At 36.4% G+C, this 19309-nt stretch overlaps 1 pseudogene; it reads right to left on the bottom strand.

Annotated features, from left to right (window-relative positions):
- Positions 1 to 1893: 1893 nt before the first annotated feature.
- On the bottom strand, positions 1894 to 17945 carry LOC131046003 (probable sugar phosphate/phosphate translocator At1g12500; annotated as a pseudogene).
- Between the last annotated feature and the right edge of the window lie 1364 nt (positions 17946 to 19309).

Here is a 19309-nt window from a genome sequence, read left to right as displayed (position 1 = left end):
TCAGGTCACTAGTAGAAATACATAAATAAATTACTAAAAAAATACTAAAAATTGCATATAAATCACTAATCTTGGTCATGTGACCATTAGTAGTTTATTGCCAGTCATTATAACATGACCAAATTTATGACTAACAAATTTTAGTCATTTATTGATTGTTCTGATTGATCAATTTGGTCATTCATTTAGTCATTAATTTGGTCATTGATTTAGTCACTTATTTAGTCATTGATTTAGTCATTAATCGAGTCATTGATTGTTGTTGATCAGTCATTTATTTAGTCATTGATTTAGTCATTGATTTGGTCATTGATTTAGTCGTTAATTTAGTCATTGATTGTTGTTAATTGGTCATTTATTCAATCATTAATTGTTGTCAATTGATAGTATATTTAGTCATTTTAATCATTATTTTGCTATTAACTAGTCATATTAGGGCACAATGAAATCAAACCACCATCCTCCTACTTGTAAAGCAGGTGCTCTTCCATTGAGCTAGTACCCTTTAAAGAATAATTATACCATGTATCCTATGTTAGCCTATAAACATACATTTTTACAAAACACACAATCAAGTATTTGATGACAAAGAATCAATGTTTAAGGACATAACATCACTATCTAAAATATCTACGAGAGGATTTCAATGACCAATGACCAACTCTACACTCAACTAAAATATCTACAATGACCAGCTCTATAATCAGCTAAAATATCTACAAGAGAGGATTTCAAAACAAGAAGATTGACTCACATCTTTGTTTTTGCCCCATATCTCCTCTGCTAACTTCTTTGCATATTTAGGGTCATCAGACACTAAAATATTGGCAAATAAGGTTCCCAATTTGACCTATTGTACAAGAAAATAGGAGAACACAAATTTTAACTAGCTATTAAATTTTTACCAATAACAAGTGTTTTTGCAAAAAAATTGTGCATAGAATTTGAACACAGCTTAGGAGGCGAATAGGATTTCATTTTTTCTTGATCTTTTTTTTTCATTTGAATAAAAAAATTAATATTTTCATATTTAAACTTCAAATTTAAACCCATGTTTCAAATATGTTAAGTGGAATTCCCACAAAGTTTGTTCACTAATTGTAGATTTGACTTTCTACTCTGAGTTTTTCCTTTGATCAGTATAATGGAAGGGGTCCACAATTCAAATAACAAATGTTTGAACTACAAATCTAATTCATGTATACTCTTAAATCAGAGTAAAATATATATTTCCAAGGATCTATGGTCTATTGGACACTAAATTATTCTTCAAAAGATAGAAAAATGACATTCATCGTACTGAACAAAAATTGTATATAGAATATGAAATATTCATCTGTCAAGTTCAAATCCAAATGAAGTATTTGGAGTGTGATCAACATCTACAAGAGCATCCAAAACCTTGTGTTTATCAGCGAAGGCAAAAGAGAAAATATTATTCATTAGAAAATCCTATATGAGATCCTTGCAAATGTTTGAAATGAAAGAACAATACACAAAAGTAAAATAGCCATTGAAAAAATGCAAATGGAAATTTGCAATAGAGAATTTTCTCTTTTAGAAACATAAAAATAAAAGAGTATGCAAGCACATTGCAAGAAGAGATTAAAGTAGCTTGGCACCTGAATTGATTTGAACTTTGATTTAACCAGCCTTTTAACATTTGGTTTATAATTCTCTATTCTGAAACCTCACCAAAACTATTTAGATGTGCAACATGTAGAGTTCAAGGTAGGCTTGCATCAGACATAAGGGATTGGACCTTCTCATATTGAGAGAGTGTTTGGAGTGCACAAGATTCATCAGAGCTATTATTTAACAACTCAATATAAGAACTCATATAGAGAGAGAGAATAAGGAAAAAGTCATGGAAGAATTAAATGGTCACAAGCATTAATGTGGTGCCTTGAATCTCTTCTTCACTTCATTGTACAAAATCAACCCCATTATTGTGATTACAAAATCTATCATCCCCATGAGAGTGACTGGGTTCTTGAAGATAAGAACTAAAATAACTACTACAACAGCTACCTTGGCATTCCCCAACACTTGTAAAGTGAGAAGACTGCTATGCTTTGTGATTAAAAAGTTTGTTAGATTCACAAGGTAAGCCATCATCATGTTTCCTTGAAGCAGGAATATGATGAAAGGATTTTCTCTTGCTTTCACAATAGTCATAGCTGCCACATTACCTTCCACAAAGAGGGTGATAGGAAGCAGCAACAATGCAGCTATTGGAGCCATGTACATGACCAAATTCATAGAGTGTAGTTTCTCTACCTCAAATGTAAGCAAAATCCCTTAAACAAATGATTTCAATTCTCTTGCATCAGTTGGTCCCAAACAAACTAGAAAGCTAAAAAGGTGGAAAAGTGACTCATTGTTGCTTGCAATAACAATGCTAAACACCACAGGTACCAAAGCCATATAAACAACAGAGGATTCTCTCTTATAGATTATTACAAATGTAAATATTTTTGTGAAGAATGGAGTTGTGGATCCTTTAGCTTGATTAAAGGAAACTAATAAATATCATATGCCTATGCTACAAAAATTCAAATGGGAAAGGAATTTTGACCTAGGCCAGTGATAAAGAATCAGTGCAGTAGTATAGCCATCAAAAGGTCAAAAGTCACCAGTCTGATAAGAAGCAGCACTTACAAAGATGCAAGCTTTATAATTATGCCAGCCTTTCTCAAGAACAATGAAATACATCTTTAGAGTAGTCATTGAATAAAAAGGAGACATTGAGTAAAAATATTAATGACATTTACAGCTCCAAGGTACAGTGAAGAAGATAGCAACAAAGAGCAGGCCTTATCAAAAAATGGGACTATCATAAATAATGAAAAAATGATATTTTCTTCATTATTTTGAAGTCATGAAATGACATTGAGCTTAAGGAGAAGCCTTTCACAATTCATAAAGCACGGGTTTACTGCCACATTCATAGCCTATTCATGAGCCTAGCAATCCTTAGGGAACAATACTCAAGAAGTTACAGTGTCCAAGGAGCCTTATTCACTGTCACAAGGCAGTCCTAGTCCTTTTGGAACAATAAAAGATTATTTAGGTTCAACAAAAGAGCAACATATGGAAAGACCAGAGTGTCCATACAAAAGAGCTTTAAGCTATCATGAGGTGACATTTAATGTTAAAAAAATCACAATCATCACAATCTTTCAAAGACTTTCAAAGCAAAATCCTAAACCTTTAAATGCAGGAAGACAGACAAAGGGACTATGATGATAGTCATTGTAGCCATGTAGATTAAGGACCAGACCCAAATAGAGCCATGAACACCATTGACCAAACAGAGAACTAAGTAATCCATGGCATAAGGTCTTTGGTATTCACAAGAATCAGAAAGACAACCAACACATGTCCAAAATCACAAGATCTCAGCTATAGTGCAGTCCCAAGAAAGCATGTTGAGAGCAGACTTTTATCAGTCAAAATACTATTCAATGATAGTAATGGAAGCTTAAAGATTAGCAAAGCAACATCTTCAGCATCAAAAGGATAGTCAAGTAGTTTCCAAGGGTTTGGTGGCAGACATATAAAAGAAAATTGTAAGCTTATAACATAGGGGATCCCTTATTAAGCATATTTCTAATTTGACAGTGAAATATATTTAAAAGCATTTGAATAAAGCATATAAAAGAAGAATATAAGCTATATTCCAGTAAGGTTGCAAGGATGAAAATATGCAGTCCCAATAAGCTAGCTCAATGATCATATCAAGGTCAACATAAAAACAGTAAAGAAGTGAGTCACAATAGCAGTTCATTACAAAAGCCATAGTCACAAACACAAAGCTACAACCCCAAATAGTCATTGTTCTATTACAACCAATCATCAACATGAAAACACAGTAAAAATGTAATAAAAATCATAGCCAATAGAAACAATGTTACAGGTATAGTAGAGACATGTAGATTTGCCATTTGAAGAGCAATGAGATTCATCTTATTAGTGGTACTACGACCAAGGAAGATTTCAAGATTGTTCCAAGAATTGTATTAAATGTCTTATATGGATATTTGCTATTATGAAGTATTATTCCATGTTCTTCAAGAGTTGTTTTTTTAGAGTCGATCAAAGGATATTTTAATTAGAACAACTGATCATGGATGTCCTATAAGATTTACTATTCATTACAGAGCTATGACAAGTCCATTTGTAGGAGCTTCAAGATAATAGCAGTGATAAAGCCAAGCTCCATGAAATATGGTCTCAGTCTAATGCATATATCAAGATGAGATAAAGCAATAGAGAGCAGCTTTTGGGCTCTCAAAAAGCCTTTCAACATGAGTTAAGGATACTCCTGTTATCCGATTTATATTCTTATGTATATTTCATATATAGAGTTTGCATGTATAATTTCATACTTCATTTTGGTCTCATATTCTGGATGTTTTATGAGTCAAGTTGAAAGAAGGCCAAACATTAGTAAAAAAAACTTCATTTTTATAAGCATGTTGTAAAGATTTCAAAGGGGCATGGTTGTTAGTTTTAAAATATCAAAATTATTTTCATTATCTTGTGTGTCCTTGCAATAGTCTTTTAGAAGCCCAAATCATGGAGCAGATTATGTGGTCAAACATAGGAGGGAATTTTAAACTTTCATTTTTGGCTCAAAACTGCTAAGTTTTACCCTAACCCATGATCAAAGGAGAGGAACTTGGGTTTTCATTGAGAAAACCCTACTTCCATCTTTTTGTGGCCACACAAAAGCAATGAGTAATTGAAAGAGCAGCAGTGTTCATAATGGTAACGACAGATTTCATGGAGAGGACAACGGGATATCTAATTGAGAGAGCAACAATGTTCATAAAGGAAACAATAGTTACAATGAGAGTAAGAACCTACGGTATAAGGTAGGATTCTAGATTTGATCGTGCCCTTTTATGTAAAAGAACAACTGTTTATATCACCATTTATTTCCAGAAGAATTTGGTATTCAAGTATTGGGTTTTCTTCATTACTATGTCATATTTTATAATGATAGTATGACAATCATAAGAGCAGAGCTTCAATGATTGAAAGAATATCAACTCAGAGAACATTGCATGAAAGTTTTCTTTGTCTTCTTCTAGGTTCTTGTCATGTTGTTGTAACATCAATGAATTCACAAAGCATAGTCCTTAGAGAAGTCTACATTAATGGACCATTCAAATGCACTATGACAATACTTCAAGAGGAATAGACTTAAATAAGATCAATAAGGTAGTCTCAGAGCCATGGACAAAAATCACAAGACGGTGACATAGATACCAAAGAGTCAAACTCTTTCCCAGACAATATACAGTGGGAAGGAGGGTTTCTCATAATAAAGGAAGACTGAATTTGCAGTGATCGAGACTTGTTTGAAGTTTGAATAATAGAAAATACAGTCATAATGATTCAATTATATCTCAAAATCTGTGATCTAGGTTTCTATGATTTTTTCATAGAAGTTAGAAAACAAGAGGGCAAAAAAACCAAAAAAAAATCATAGAACCCCAGATCATGGATTTCGATATTTTTTCACCAGTCTGAAAGGGAATCCAAGATAGCCATAAAAGCTTCACAACAGTGACAAACATCAATCTTAGGAACAAAGCTTCTTGACATATATTTAGTCATTGATTTTTATAATGTTAAGTATATCATATTGTCTTTAAGCACTGTCTCTTATGCCTCAAGCAAGATATGATAATCAGACCTTGTAATAGAGAATGGATCAGCAAAGAATAGTGACTGAGTACAACAAATAAAGAAAACAAAGATATAACCTAGCAGCCCCAAGGAGGATAGATAAATACAGTCCCAAATTGGTTCTAAAGCCTATTGAGGTCATATAATGTCATAAAGGTAAAAGAGATGCAGTCCAAGAACCTAAATAATGGGTTCAAAGTCTCCATCAAGGAAGAATACTTCAACGAGGATTTGTCAAAGATAATCATATATAATCAATACTCTTTCAAGGAGAAGTCTAAGTATGGTGGGGAAGCAATGAGATTGCAACATTTGTATGGTTGATCAACATCTCAAAATTTCAATCACCGGTCATTGAAATGGTGAAGAAAGACAACCCAATAAAAGAAGTCAAGATACAAGAAAGGGTTAATCAACATCAAACATAGATAATTTGCAGTGAATAGAGATGCAATCATAGTCTTGGAGAAATCACAAAGCCTCAAAAGATAAAAGAATAGTAAGTTTATGACAAGAACAAAAAAAAGTCATAAGCCTATGAGAATAGTGATCAACATGGACACAGTCGCATGAAACAGTAAACGTGTATTTATATAACAAGGCAAAAGTATACAAGGTAGAAAGATGGTCCCAATCATTAATTTGTGTTTATGATATCAAAGGTGAAGCAAGTGGAAAATGATCCCAAGGTTAATAAGAGTATGCTTATATAAAAGGCAATCCTTACAATGGAAATCTTCAAGACCCTATGAACAAGTTTTTCATACACTGTCCAAAACCAATACACAGAGGCCTTCATCGCTATCATAGGTCATTTTCATATCCTTTATGATGATGGTAAGAAAATATCAGACCAAATACATATGAAAGAGCATGAGAAACAATTTTTTATCATGATGGGTAGATATGATGCTAAGGCATTATAGGTTACTTCAAAGATCTATAGGATCATTGTCCACAACAATTATAATGATAGGACACAAAGATATAGGGCAATTATCTCTATCATGGTTCAAGGATTATTATCTACAAAGATCAGCCATGTAGGGTTTGAAACAAAGTTTACAGCTTAAAAAAGAGTCCCAACAGGGTATGGAGACCCATCCAATTGAAAACATCATTTCCCACCCATGGAGGAACACATTGATTAGTGAGTTCTTCAGATTACTCTCTAGAACCTTCAATGTAGTCCACAAATGTTGAACAAAGATATGAGTATATTGTAGAACAGAAAAAAAAGGTTTGTGTGACAGCTATGATAGTTTAATATGCTTTAGTGCACCATTCACTGACAGTAAGTCAGTAATTAAACCATCAAAGACAATGAGCTAATGATATGAATGAAGGTGTAAACACAGTCAAGAGATGAAGGACATCCAAACTAAGGTCAATAGGGGTAGTCACGTCTCTAGGATATTGTTGCAGTTAGCTACAGTCATAGGGTTGTAAAAGTACATTAAAAAGAAAAGGTAATATAAAGATTGTACTCAAATATCATGAACAGACCTTCATGCAAAAGACATGGCATCAAATCTCAACACCAACAGTGAGTATAATGGATAATACAACCAAGGAGCCTACGAGATATTGGACAATCCATCTAAGAGGATTTTAGCCCTATATGAAAGATATCAGAAATACAGTCACAGTCTCAGTCCGACTAAAGAAATCAGAGCCAATTGTATCATGAATAAATCAGTCATATTGATTGAAAATAACAATGTGAGATGATTGTTCTAAATGCTCTCTAAAATTCACTATAAGTTAGATGCATACAAGTTTTCAAGATTATAGATGTGCTTGAGAATGCTTGAGGATTTGAAAATGAGGAATGTGAGCTCTATTTATAGGTAAAATGGAGCAATGGAGGGTTGAGATTGAGAAATCTCAACAAGGGTTGGGATTGAAGGGCTTAAGATCCATGTGAGGACTTTCAATCCAATCCCAGGATGACAAATGTCAACAAGAGATGGGTTGAGAGGAGAGGGAATAAGCATTAAATGCTTGACATGACTAGAGGGTTAACTTGGGAGGTAAGGTTAATGTTGGGTTTGAAAGAATAAAGCCATTATCCAATAAATAATGTCTTTATCCAATGGATAAACTCTTGTGCAAGAGTTAGTGAGGATAACCATGGTCAAAGCAATAAATGCTTGAAGAGACCCATGGGTTAAATGAGGGTTGAGTTAGAGGGAAAGTCTCTAACCATGGAGGCAAGTGGATTTAACCATAAATGGTTATGTAAGAGCCATTAATGGTCATGTAAGAGCCATTAGTGGTTTGGAAGACTTTAGGGGTTAGCTTGTTGAACACATAAATCATTAAATGTTTTTCAAAGACTTTGGAGTCTTTGAGAAGTGACTCCAAGTTGCTTAGGAATGTGACAATAATTAGGAGATGGATTAGGCTAATTAGGAATGATTAGAAAGTGGTTATAAGGGTCTAGAAGGGGATTTAGGATTGCAAGTGGATTTGGTGGGTGAGGGAAAATAAGATTTAAATTAAAATAAAATTAATTTATTTCAACTTGTGGTTGCAAATTGCATTTGTAGGAGAATGCAAGTGCGGGGGAGCTTAATGATTTAAATAAATGTTTTAATTATTTATGTAAAAGAGGAAAGGGGATTTAAATTAAATAAAACTAAATTTTCTCTTAATTGATTATGAATTTAGTTTAATGAATTAATTGAAATAAATTGATTAATTTGTTTAATTAATAGGAGAATGATTAAATGTTAATTTAATTAACTGTTGGCTAGTGGATTTATTAATCAAATAAATAGTAAATATTCATTTAATTAAAATGGACAGATTTATGTGACTACAGTATATAATAGTAGGCTCATCATGAATAACTCTGATATCTTTCAGCATTTGCTTCATCCAAACTATCTGAGTGCAATTACTAGTAGCATCAATGTACTCAACTTCAGTAGTAGATAAAGATATTGAATCGTGTTTCTTGCTAGCCCATAAAACAAACTTCTTTCCCAAAAATAATGCTCCATCGGTAGTGTTGTCTTCAAAATCTGATTCTCTTTAACATCCTTAAAATAATATGCTTGGACTCGGTGCAGAAGAGACATCAAAGATAAGGAAATTCTCAAGACAACATATGACAAGGTTTGATTGAACCTTCTACACTTCGGACTTACTCAGAGCCCAGGTGGGTATACCTTTGTGAATTGAATTCACACTTTCAAACATAAACCCACAACGAACCAGTGGATCTATTCACCTTGAAATTAACTGAAAACAAAAGAATGGAAATTATACTTAAATTCAGCATTTCGATCAACAAAACATGCAATAAACAACTTCAATCAATACCAGTGCCTTATCCAAGGTCACGGAGTCATCTAAACTCAGATAATACTCCTCAAACAAAATATCTTTACGCATCTCGTTGGCTTGGTTTCTATTAATCCTTGTATATGCCTGACACCTATAAGAATTTATGAATTCCAAATTAAGCTATGATCATCAAAATTCAAAGTCTCTTCCAAAGAGTTTACTGGTATGAGTGATCCCCGCATCTTTAATTTCCCTCCTAAAGAGAAAAGCTAGCGAACACTTCTACTGAAAATTGCTTTGCAATCCCATTCAAACAAAATAACCCTAGATTATTCAGAATGAAAATAGTAAACAAATTGTAAACACACTTGAAGACGACACAAAGCTTCACTCAAAACCGATGGTTTGTATATTGATATTAAGCTCAAGAAATATTACAAGAAGTTTTTGAATATTCTCCATTAGACTTAGAAAAGCTCAGATAAATTTCTGCAGCATTTTCTTACAATTCTTTTGCGATCCCTCTTCCTCTAGTCCTGGTATCCATTTATAACAACATGGATGCACAAAGATTCAGACTTCTCAAGGAGAGTTTGTTACAATCATTTCTTTCAAAATAAAGAGGTTACAAGCTTTTCACAAAAACAGTTACAAGCTCTTTTCGGTCTCTGCAGTTTCTTCAACAGGCTGTTCGGTTGCAACCTCTTCTACCTTTTCAGGGGCACTCTCCAACTATTCTGAATCATGGGTGGCATATTTGGTTGTCCACTCATCATACACCTCTTCTGTCGGCCATGAGAAATTAATCACTTTATCCTTAGTCTTGGTCAACCTTTTCCAAGAATTTCTCATTTTGTTGACTTCTGAATTGAGAAAACCATAATGTGACTTAATTTTCTCTATCTCTTGTATTGTCAAAACAAAGAAATAGGGATCATCTAGATAAAAAATTCCTTTAATTCTTGCTGACAATTTAGCTCCTATCTCCTTAAGCCACGTTTGTTTGTCCTTTAATTGATCCGGGCTAGCAAAAACTCCTGGAAGCAACTCAAAAACTTGATCAGTATACTCCTTTTTGCACAAACTAACCTTCCTATTAACATTATCCACCTCTGCTGCTAATTGTACTAAAACTTTAGTGATGTCAGAAGTGGATCTAATGATAGGATTGGCCCTTGCTTCATTGCAGGATACACACATAAACTCTAAATCTTGCTCCCTGGGCCTCCATTTGTCAAAAATAGGTGTCAAAATGGCCTTGTCTCCCTTGAGCTCATTCCATATATCCACAATTTTACCTACATTGTTGTAGAGCAATGAGGCATTCATTGTATTTGCAAAACTGGAAATTGTAGCCCTTACTCTCTCCTCATACTTCTTTGCATATAAGGCCTGAGCCTGTTTTAAATTCTCTAATTCTTGAGGAGTAATTTCAACCATTTGAGAGCTGGAGGGTGCTAGAGATGGTGGAAACTCAATGATAGGGCTATTAGGTGGAGTTCTTGCAGGAGAAGAGGAGATCATCAGTGTTGAAGACTCACCTTGATGGTATTGTTCAGTCAACTGGCTCTGCAACTTAGCAATGATGCTATCCTTACCTCTTACCTCCTCCTTAGCACTGTTATAGGCCTTCAAAACTGTTTCCAACTTGACTTGGAGGGTCTCATTCTCTTTGGCTTCCTTTTCTACTACTGCAACACTAAATTTTGCAGTCTCTAACACAGTGCTAGCAGCTTCCACTACCCCTGTATTCTGCACTCTTTTCACCACCATCCCACCAAGGTAACTTGACCCTGGGGTATCTTTGCTCTTCTTACTCTCATTTCTCTTAAGAGACCACATGACGAGTGTAGCATTATCCTTACTGAAAGTAATTCCCTCCATAGGTTTGGTCTCTTTCCTCATTGTGTCTAGTACTAGGGCGTCTGCTATATTCCACTCGGGTAAAATAAGCACTCCAACTTGTGCCACCATATCTCTCCCTTGCTCAGGGGTGATGGTTTTGAACTCTTCCATCATCTCTTGCTTTATTTCCTCTTCTACCAGGGTTGGATCTTTATTAGGCTGCTCAGCCTTTCTCTTTTCACATCTAGCATTATATTTATCTACGTTCTGTTTCCATATAAACTACATAAATGCTTCTGATGTGACAAAATTATTGTCAGCCAAGAAGGCATTACTTGCCTGCTTTATCTCAGGATCCCACTCCTGGCCTTTGAGTTCAGTGGTGGTAATATCCATTTCAGCAGCAAGGGGTTCTTTTGGCATTCCTTCTTCCACTTCATCATAAGTGTAGGCAATTTCCCCTAGACTACCTAACTGTAGGAGTTGCTCAGCTGCTGCTTGCTCATCTCCTATATGGATAGGGGATTGGGATGGGGAATACAAAGGTGTATCTGATTGTACTTCTTTCCCTACCCTTTGCTTCTTTGGGCTCTCTTGGATGTCAATGACATCTTGTATCTTCCTCTTTCCTTTAGAGGTAGAGGGCTCCCCTGTCATAGGCATCAACACACTATAACTGTATTTCTTGTGCAGTGTATAATCACCAAGAGGGATTTCTTTGCTGGAAGCTGACTTACTTAGGATCATTCTTGCCTTTTCAGGGTTGCTTTTGATTATAGCTTCCCTCTTCTCCTTCAGGGTCTGCATCACATCTTCAAAGCAAACAATTAAAAACTTTATTTTCTCCTCCAGAGGGAAAAAGCTAGACAATGGGTCATAGCTGGCATCAAACTGATGCACAAAATCCAAGGCTTTCTTATAAGCCACCCATTTCTCTTTCCTTAGCTCCTACTCATCTAGATCAAACTCATTTCTGATGAGGTCTTCAGGAAACTGAAATTGATGGGGCCTACCTCTGCATGCTACCTTTTTTCTAAACATGTCGTTGAAGAAGTCTTCTGGATCAGCACACCTGGACATTGCAGTGGACAAATGAGAAGGCTTGAGAAAATCCTCAAAGCAATTCCAACCTCCCTTTGTTATTACAAATTGGTAGGCTATGGTAGCTGCAGGGAAAATAGTCCCTTTACCCCTGCCTATCAACTCCGCCTCTTGTACACCACCAATTTGTCTAAAGATCTCTGCAATTCCCACTTTGAGAGGGACCTGGTAAGGTAACAAGAATGGGGTGCCTCTAAGACCAAACACTCTGAAAACTATTGAGACTGGATACAAATAAATGTCACCCCAATTGTGAACAATTTTTATGTTCTCTGCGAATTCTTTTGGTCTTATGAATTCCAGAAGAACCTTGGGGATTCTTGGGTTCTCCGAGCAGAGGAGAGTCCTGATCTTGGATGCAAAGTAATTGTCAAACTTCAAGAAATTGGCATCCTCTCTATCCCATGACAACACAGTACTCCATAATTGTACCAACATTTTTTCTCCTTCTTTCTCCTTGACAAGGTCCAGTCCACTGGCAAAGTAATCACCACCTTTGAAAAGAAATAGATGCATCAGGAGTGAGTACCATCCGAAAGGCCTATCCACCTTTCCATTCTTTATTCCTGTTAACCCTCCATGGATAGCATCAGCAATGAAAGAAGCATAATCAAATTTAATTGCAAGAGAAGGATTCAAAATCTGAGCAATCATTAACAGGTAGTGATTTGGCATATTTGCTTCAGCATCTTCTCCCAAAACTTGGCAAAGTGCCCAATACATTCCTTTAGCCCTCAGGGTGAACATACTCAATGAAAAGGGCTCTTGTGTGTTGGGTCCTACAACTTTCAACCCACCTATCTTCACAAAAAACTCCTTGAGAGGCCCGTTCCTGAGATGACTCCTCTGTGCACTATAAATTTGAGCTAATGATTTGAAATTTATGGGTTCTAGAAAATTGGTAAACTCATTAAGCCCAAAAGCATTCCTGAATTCTTCAGCATTAATCTCAATAAGGGTTTTTCCATTTATATCCCGAATGCTTCTTGTGACTGGATCATAGTAGAGCGCAATTTGGGTCAACAATTCTATGTCCATAAATACCCCTGGGACTACCAATTTCCCAACATCTAATTCCCAAATACTGTTTTGTGGGGCTGGAGAATTTCTCATTCCAAATCCAACCTGTGGGTCTCTCAACCAGTTACCCTTGTCATACAGTCCTTCTCCTATCTTTAAACGGGGATCTCTAGGCACTAATTCTTTTGCCTTCGATGCCTGATTAGTTGACAACATCAACTGTTCAAGAAAATCATCACAGACACTCCTTTCTGAATAATTGACTTTGCCAGAAAATTCTCTTTTAGGAGCCATTTAAAAAATGTAAGAAATGAATACCACTCCTAGACACTTCTGTGATGAATCAATATCTTATCTGAAACACACCACATAGGAATTGCTACACAGGAGTACGAGAAAACCTGTTCTTAACTTGGAGGAATTTGCTCTGCAACTGAACTGACTTGCTCTGTACTTGAAGAAGATAGCTCTGCATCCACTCCTCTGCAAAATTCTTTAAAAGATATCTTCACCCGGTTGATGGGAAATCAAATATTGTACTCAGGGTCTTAACTACAACATTGATTCCGCATGCTTCGGTCGTCCCTTCAAAATTGAATTCATAGGAGAATTCGTATTTTTCGCTCCAACGGGTCACAATGTTCCTGCAAGTCTTTCATTTTGCTCTTTCGCAACTTCGCGAAGCATAACTATCGGGCAGCTTGGTCCTGCGAAATAGTGCCGACTGTCCGATCAAAAGAAACTTGATCGAGCATTATACTAACTAACAGCTTTGGCTCCGCGCTGGGTCTCGCTTCTCTATTGGCTATGTGTTACCATGTGGCGCTCAACCATTGGCCTTGAAATTTCTTTCGCATTTGACTTAATGCTGGCCACGTGTCTTTCTCTTATACCATCGGTTCCACCTTGGCAGGCCCACAACTTTCTTCTAAGACCACATGTCATCGGACACGTTTCCATCCATCATGACACATGGATGGTTCTCGTTCACTTTCGCTATTTCGCAGGTTATAAAGCACGAGCATCTTACCCTTGCGAAATAGCATGGGTCGTCAGATCATTTCTTGATTGATCGGCATTTAACCATCTGAATAGGCTTCGAGAAGGGTGGGCCCTCTGACTCACTTTGAACACCTGGCGTCCAGTCATCTTTAGAGCTGACATGACCATCTATCACGACACATGGACGGTTCTCGTTCACTTTCGCTATTTCGCAGGGTATAAAGCACGAGCATCTTACCCTTGCGAAATAGCGCGGGCTGTCAGATCATTTTTTAATTGATCGGCATTTAACCATCTGAATAGGCTTCGGGAGGAGTGGGCCCTCTGATTCACTGGCATCTAGTCACCTTTGGAGCTGACTCGTCGCTTTTTCATATGCCGAGAGAAAGCACTGGGCTCCAATAAATTCTTGACAGCTGTATTCGCCAGGTCATCTGCTAACTTGCGACCCGACTCACCTCTGGGGCCCGCCTTTTAGCCTTTAATCCTGACCTACTAACTGTTGTGACTTATGCCGCATGCCGCCATTTTACTTGCTCTCATCAACGAGCTAGACCGCCTAGGTGGCATGCCATGTCATTTTCGCAACTTCGCTGGTTTTAAACTACGCGCAACTTCGCCTAGCGAAATAGCGAAAGTCGTAGATTCATCCGCGAGATGCGCACTAGTTATTGGGCCCGACAACTTTAGGGGGAATACACATAACACATAAATTTTTGTGATTAATTAACATGACCACCTAGGCAAACGACAAGGGAGGACACTTCCTACGATCCCATGACCCATTACTTAAGTGAATAAAGTAACGAAAGAATAGAAACCAGAGGGTTTTAAAGAAACATTAGAGGATCTAAAATCAAAAACCCCTAAACCCTTAAGGCCTAAAATAGAGCTGAAGCATTTGAAAATGCGCCCTACTCAAAATTTCAACAAACCATAGCCAATCATGGGAAAAGAAAAGCCCATTTTAATCAGTGATAACAGGTAGTACTCTTCTGATCATCAACATCAACAGCCCAATCTGCATCAATGTAGGTGTTTGCTCCACCGATAGGAATAATAACTATAGTTAAAGTCTCAACCCGAAGTTTGGACATTCACTCTGTGAAGTTACCATCTCCATAATTGAAATTCATTTGATTGTCAACCTAGGGACGTATTACTTGAAATGGGTCTGCATTATATATGCACTAAGTTCCTGCGATAGCTATCCTGCATTACTGCAGCAACTAAAATCTATTTGGGATAAGCAAGCAAGAATTTAAACAACTGAATGGCTACAAGAAAACTCTGCATTAACATAAAACTCACTTAAAGAAATGTTAACCAAGCCCAAAGCTATCAAATAGGAATTACTTTGTTTGCTTTGGCTGCAAGAATAATCAATGGATCTGTTTCCAGTGGTTGTAGGAACAGTCAATGCCAGGACGTCTACTGCAGCAGAAAAAGAAAACTAAATTTAAAAAAGGCACAGTAACACTCACCAAGTGGGCCCCCTTGGATGAGTGTATCCAGGCTTTCAAAATAACTCTAATTGCTCAGAATAACATAACTTTATTCATTGTTTTTCAAAAGTCAATACATCATTTAGAATGAAAGAAGACTAAAACACTCTACAACTTTATTTCTAAATCTTCTACTCTTTGTCCCTCTCTTTCTTTCTAACCTCAGAGAAGAGGCAAAGATAGTTATTTAAAATAAAATTACAACAACTTCCTACAATTAAGATCACACCGATGAGAAGAGGCAAATAACATTCATGAAGGAGAACAATCGGAGTTAAGCCACTAAAAACGTGGATCTACACCAAACCATAGCCAAGAATATAGTGTGGCGGTATTACAAGATTGATGTTCACTAAAGTCAGACTTAAATGAGTCTTGCGCGCCCTGCTACTCTTTTGTCATTCCTCACAACCATTATACTCTTCGTTGATTTGAACTTTTAGTCACCCCTTGAATATCTCAAACTGCCTTCTCGACTTGGCAGGACAACCTTCACCGCAACATCTCATTTATTCCTGCAATTGAAAAGAGAGAACATACAAGCATATACATATATATTTTAATTAATCATAACACTTATTCATTTCACATATGATATCGCCTATGACAATCTGTATGGTAACATGAACAAATCACATGGCTACAGGAATAATTGGCAAAGAAGAAACATGATTTAATGAGTTCAGTTAACATCTAAAATGCATATAGTCAAACTTTAATACATCATTACCATCCCATTATACAAATTAAAACATGACAAAAACTTATGAGTTCTAGGAATAAAAGGAGCTTATATCTCATCTCATCATGCCCCCCAACTTAGTATCATGTTGATCCTCCAACAAGAGGAAAGTTTCTAATTTGGGCACTAATTCGCAAGTCACCAATAGTTCCCTATCATGTCCCTCCTGTAGCCAAATTCCAATAAAATCTCTTCATATTTTCTAGGTTGGCACATCTGGCCTCTTCTGTGGTTGCCTCATAGGGTTTGTCTGTAACCCTGCATCCCATCAATGGCCACATAAGGATAGGGGGTTGGAAGATCAAGGGTAGCCAGTCATTGATTTTCATCCTACCCAAATGGATGTATTTAGGGGCTCTCTATATAGCTGCATGAAAATTCGGCAGTGAATGAGGTTCACCCTGTTTTAAGTCCTATGGAAGATTATTCCAATGTTGAATCAGATAGTCAATTGCAATTGCACTTTCATTTTCAATCAAGTGTCCATATGCCTAGAATATTTCCTCCCTCATTGGTAACACTTGGCTCCTTACGTCGGGCCTTGCTAATAATTTCTGCCAATCATAATAAAGAAGTTGTGGGTCCTTGGCTTCAGCCCTGAGTGGCAATGGACAATCAAATTCCATATTCTATATGCTTTGGCCTGAGTCTCCATGCTAATTTCATTTTTCACCCATGACATTAATGCTTTTATGTGGATGTCACCAATGTATAACAAGGGATTCCACTCATTATCAGAAGTCACAACATAGTTATGCAAATAGAATTCACACAATAAATTTTTAACAGCTACTGGAGAGGTCTGATAAGCATTATAAAATTCTTTTGGGGTGTCTAAAGAAGGACTAAGGTCTCTAATAATGTGGTTTAGCTTGAAAACTTAAATACCACTCTTTTAGATGCAAAACATAAACCCTTGGGGGAGCCCTACATTGTATTAATTCAGGGACCATACTGGTAATTGTGTCAACTTTAGCTTCCAATTCTACAATCTGATTATTCCTCTTTTCAATTTATGTTTGTTGCTTATCAATAATTCCATGTAACTTAGCCCTCTCTATCTCCCACTGCCTATAAAATTTTAATTCAATAGACAAACTAGTGAGAGATGATGGAGGTCTATTAGTTGTTACCTTAGGGCGTGGAAGTTCTTCAACAGGTTCTTCAAATTGTTCTACCACATATGCCAGACTTGAAAGTCTGTCAGCGCCATGTTCTTCCTGGAATTTAACCTCTGTTTGACTCCCATGTTCTTATTTTGATGTTTCTACTAACAGTTTTATCAAATCATGATGACTGACAGAACAATTTCCACCCTTTCATGTCTCTTTGGCACTTATGGAAATAAGGTGGTATAAAAATTTTGGAACATTTACCCTTCGGCCATACCATAAATGACTAAGCAATTTGAAATGGACCGAATGTAAATTTGAATACCTTCCATCGCTGGTAATGTATTTTATTATATCTAATGCCACCTGGGGCCATTCTGCTGGAAGAAATACCCATCTGGTTCCTTGTTTGTCCACAGTCAGAGGTCCATCTGCGGGGTCTGTAAATTCTACTCCGGTGTTTCTTGCATCCTTAGATTCAGGAAACAACTCTCCTTCCTGCAACAACCCAGTAACTTCAGCTATTTGTTGTTCTATAGCAATAACTCTCAATCCTTTGACATAGGCTTCTCCTTCATTGAATGTATGCATGAACTCAAAAGCAATTTCCTCATTGAAATTCATTATTTTTAGAAAATAATCAATCCACCCATGCATACGTTCACATAGGACATCCTACAACAACGTGTCATGGATTACAGGTTCATGGTGGATAGGATCTCCACCCATGACTATTTCAGCTCACAAAATAATTTCCACAACAGAGAATGAGGGCCTGAAGTAATCTGTAGAACTGAAAATATTTGCTTGAAAATTCCTTACTTACTTCTAGTTTCAGCGGCAGAATGCATTTCTCACTCGTACCAAAGAATATCTCATTAAAAATAATGATGGTAGGCAAATCAAATCAAGTTACTAACAAGGACAAATAATTATTTAACTTGGAAATAGGACCATAAAACACCCCCCCGACTTATTATAACACGTGTCCACACATGCGGAAAGGACAGAGGGAAGTGTACACAGATTTGAAGTAGGAAATAATCATAGTAAAATAATAAAAGCATAATTAATAAAAAATAATCTATGTACATACCTCCAATCGTGCCAATAAATGTTGCATGAAACGATTAGCTAAAAAGAAGGGTGAAATGAAATGATGTGACGTGAATGAAATGATAGACAAAGAAATGAAATGGGATGATGTGGATGGAAAAATTATTAATGGAGAATAATATTTTCATAAGACATGTAAATAGCTTTATGAAATGATGCTTGAAGAATTTATTGAGTGTTAGGAATGTTCCCTGCGGGAACCGCGCCCTTAATGTTTCCTTCAGTTGCTATAGGAACTTCTTCGGTTGTTGAAGGAACTTCTCCATTTTTTGCAGGAACTTCACCAGTTACTGCAGGAACCGATATTTGATCTTGATTGGTGAATTGTTGCAGGAACTGTTCTTTGGTTGCAGGCTTATGATATATGCGTAGTCAATGACCATTTACTAAAAGCTTGAATCGGACTCGATGAATAGTGGTCAAGCGAACTGTTCTTTGGTTGCAGGCTTATGATATAGGCGTAGTCGATGACCATTTACTAAAAGCTTGAATTAGACTGGATGAATAGTGGTCAAGCGAATTGCTCCTTTTTTGAAAACTTCTTCTATCTCATATGGGCCTAACCATTTTGTCTACAATTTTCCCATAGTATCCTTATATCTAGAATCATATAGCAATGCCTAGTCACCTGCTTGAAATTTCTTCTCCTTTATGTACTTATCATGCCACTTAGCTCTTTGATTTTGAATAAGTTCTGTTTATTGGACAACCATCTTTCTCCACTCATCCAAAACATTTAATTTGTGAATGCGGTCTCTTTGTGCTTCAGAAAGTGTCATATTCCATTGTAGAGTTGTTCTTAGAGTTTTGTGCTCAAACTCAATAGGCATCATTGTTGTTTTTCCATACACCATTTTAAAAAGTGTAAAACC

The sequence above is a fragment of the Cryptomeria japonica genome, chromosome 3 (assembly GCF_030272615.1).
Source record: "Cryptomeria japonica chromosome 3, Sugi_1.0, whole genome shotgun sequence".
Lineage (NCBI taxonomy): Eukaryota > Viridiplantae > Streptophyta > Pinopsida > Cupressales > Cupressaceae > Cryptomeria > Cryptomeria japonica.
The sequence above is the reverse complement of the archived record's forward strand: the minus strand, read 5'-3'. Positions and strand labels throughout refer to the sequence as shown.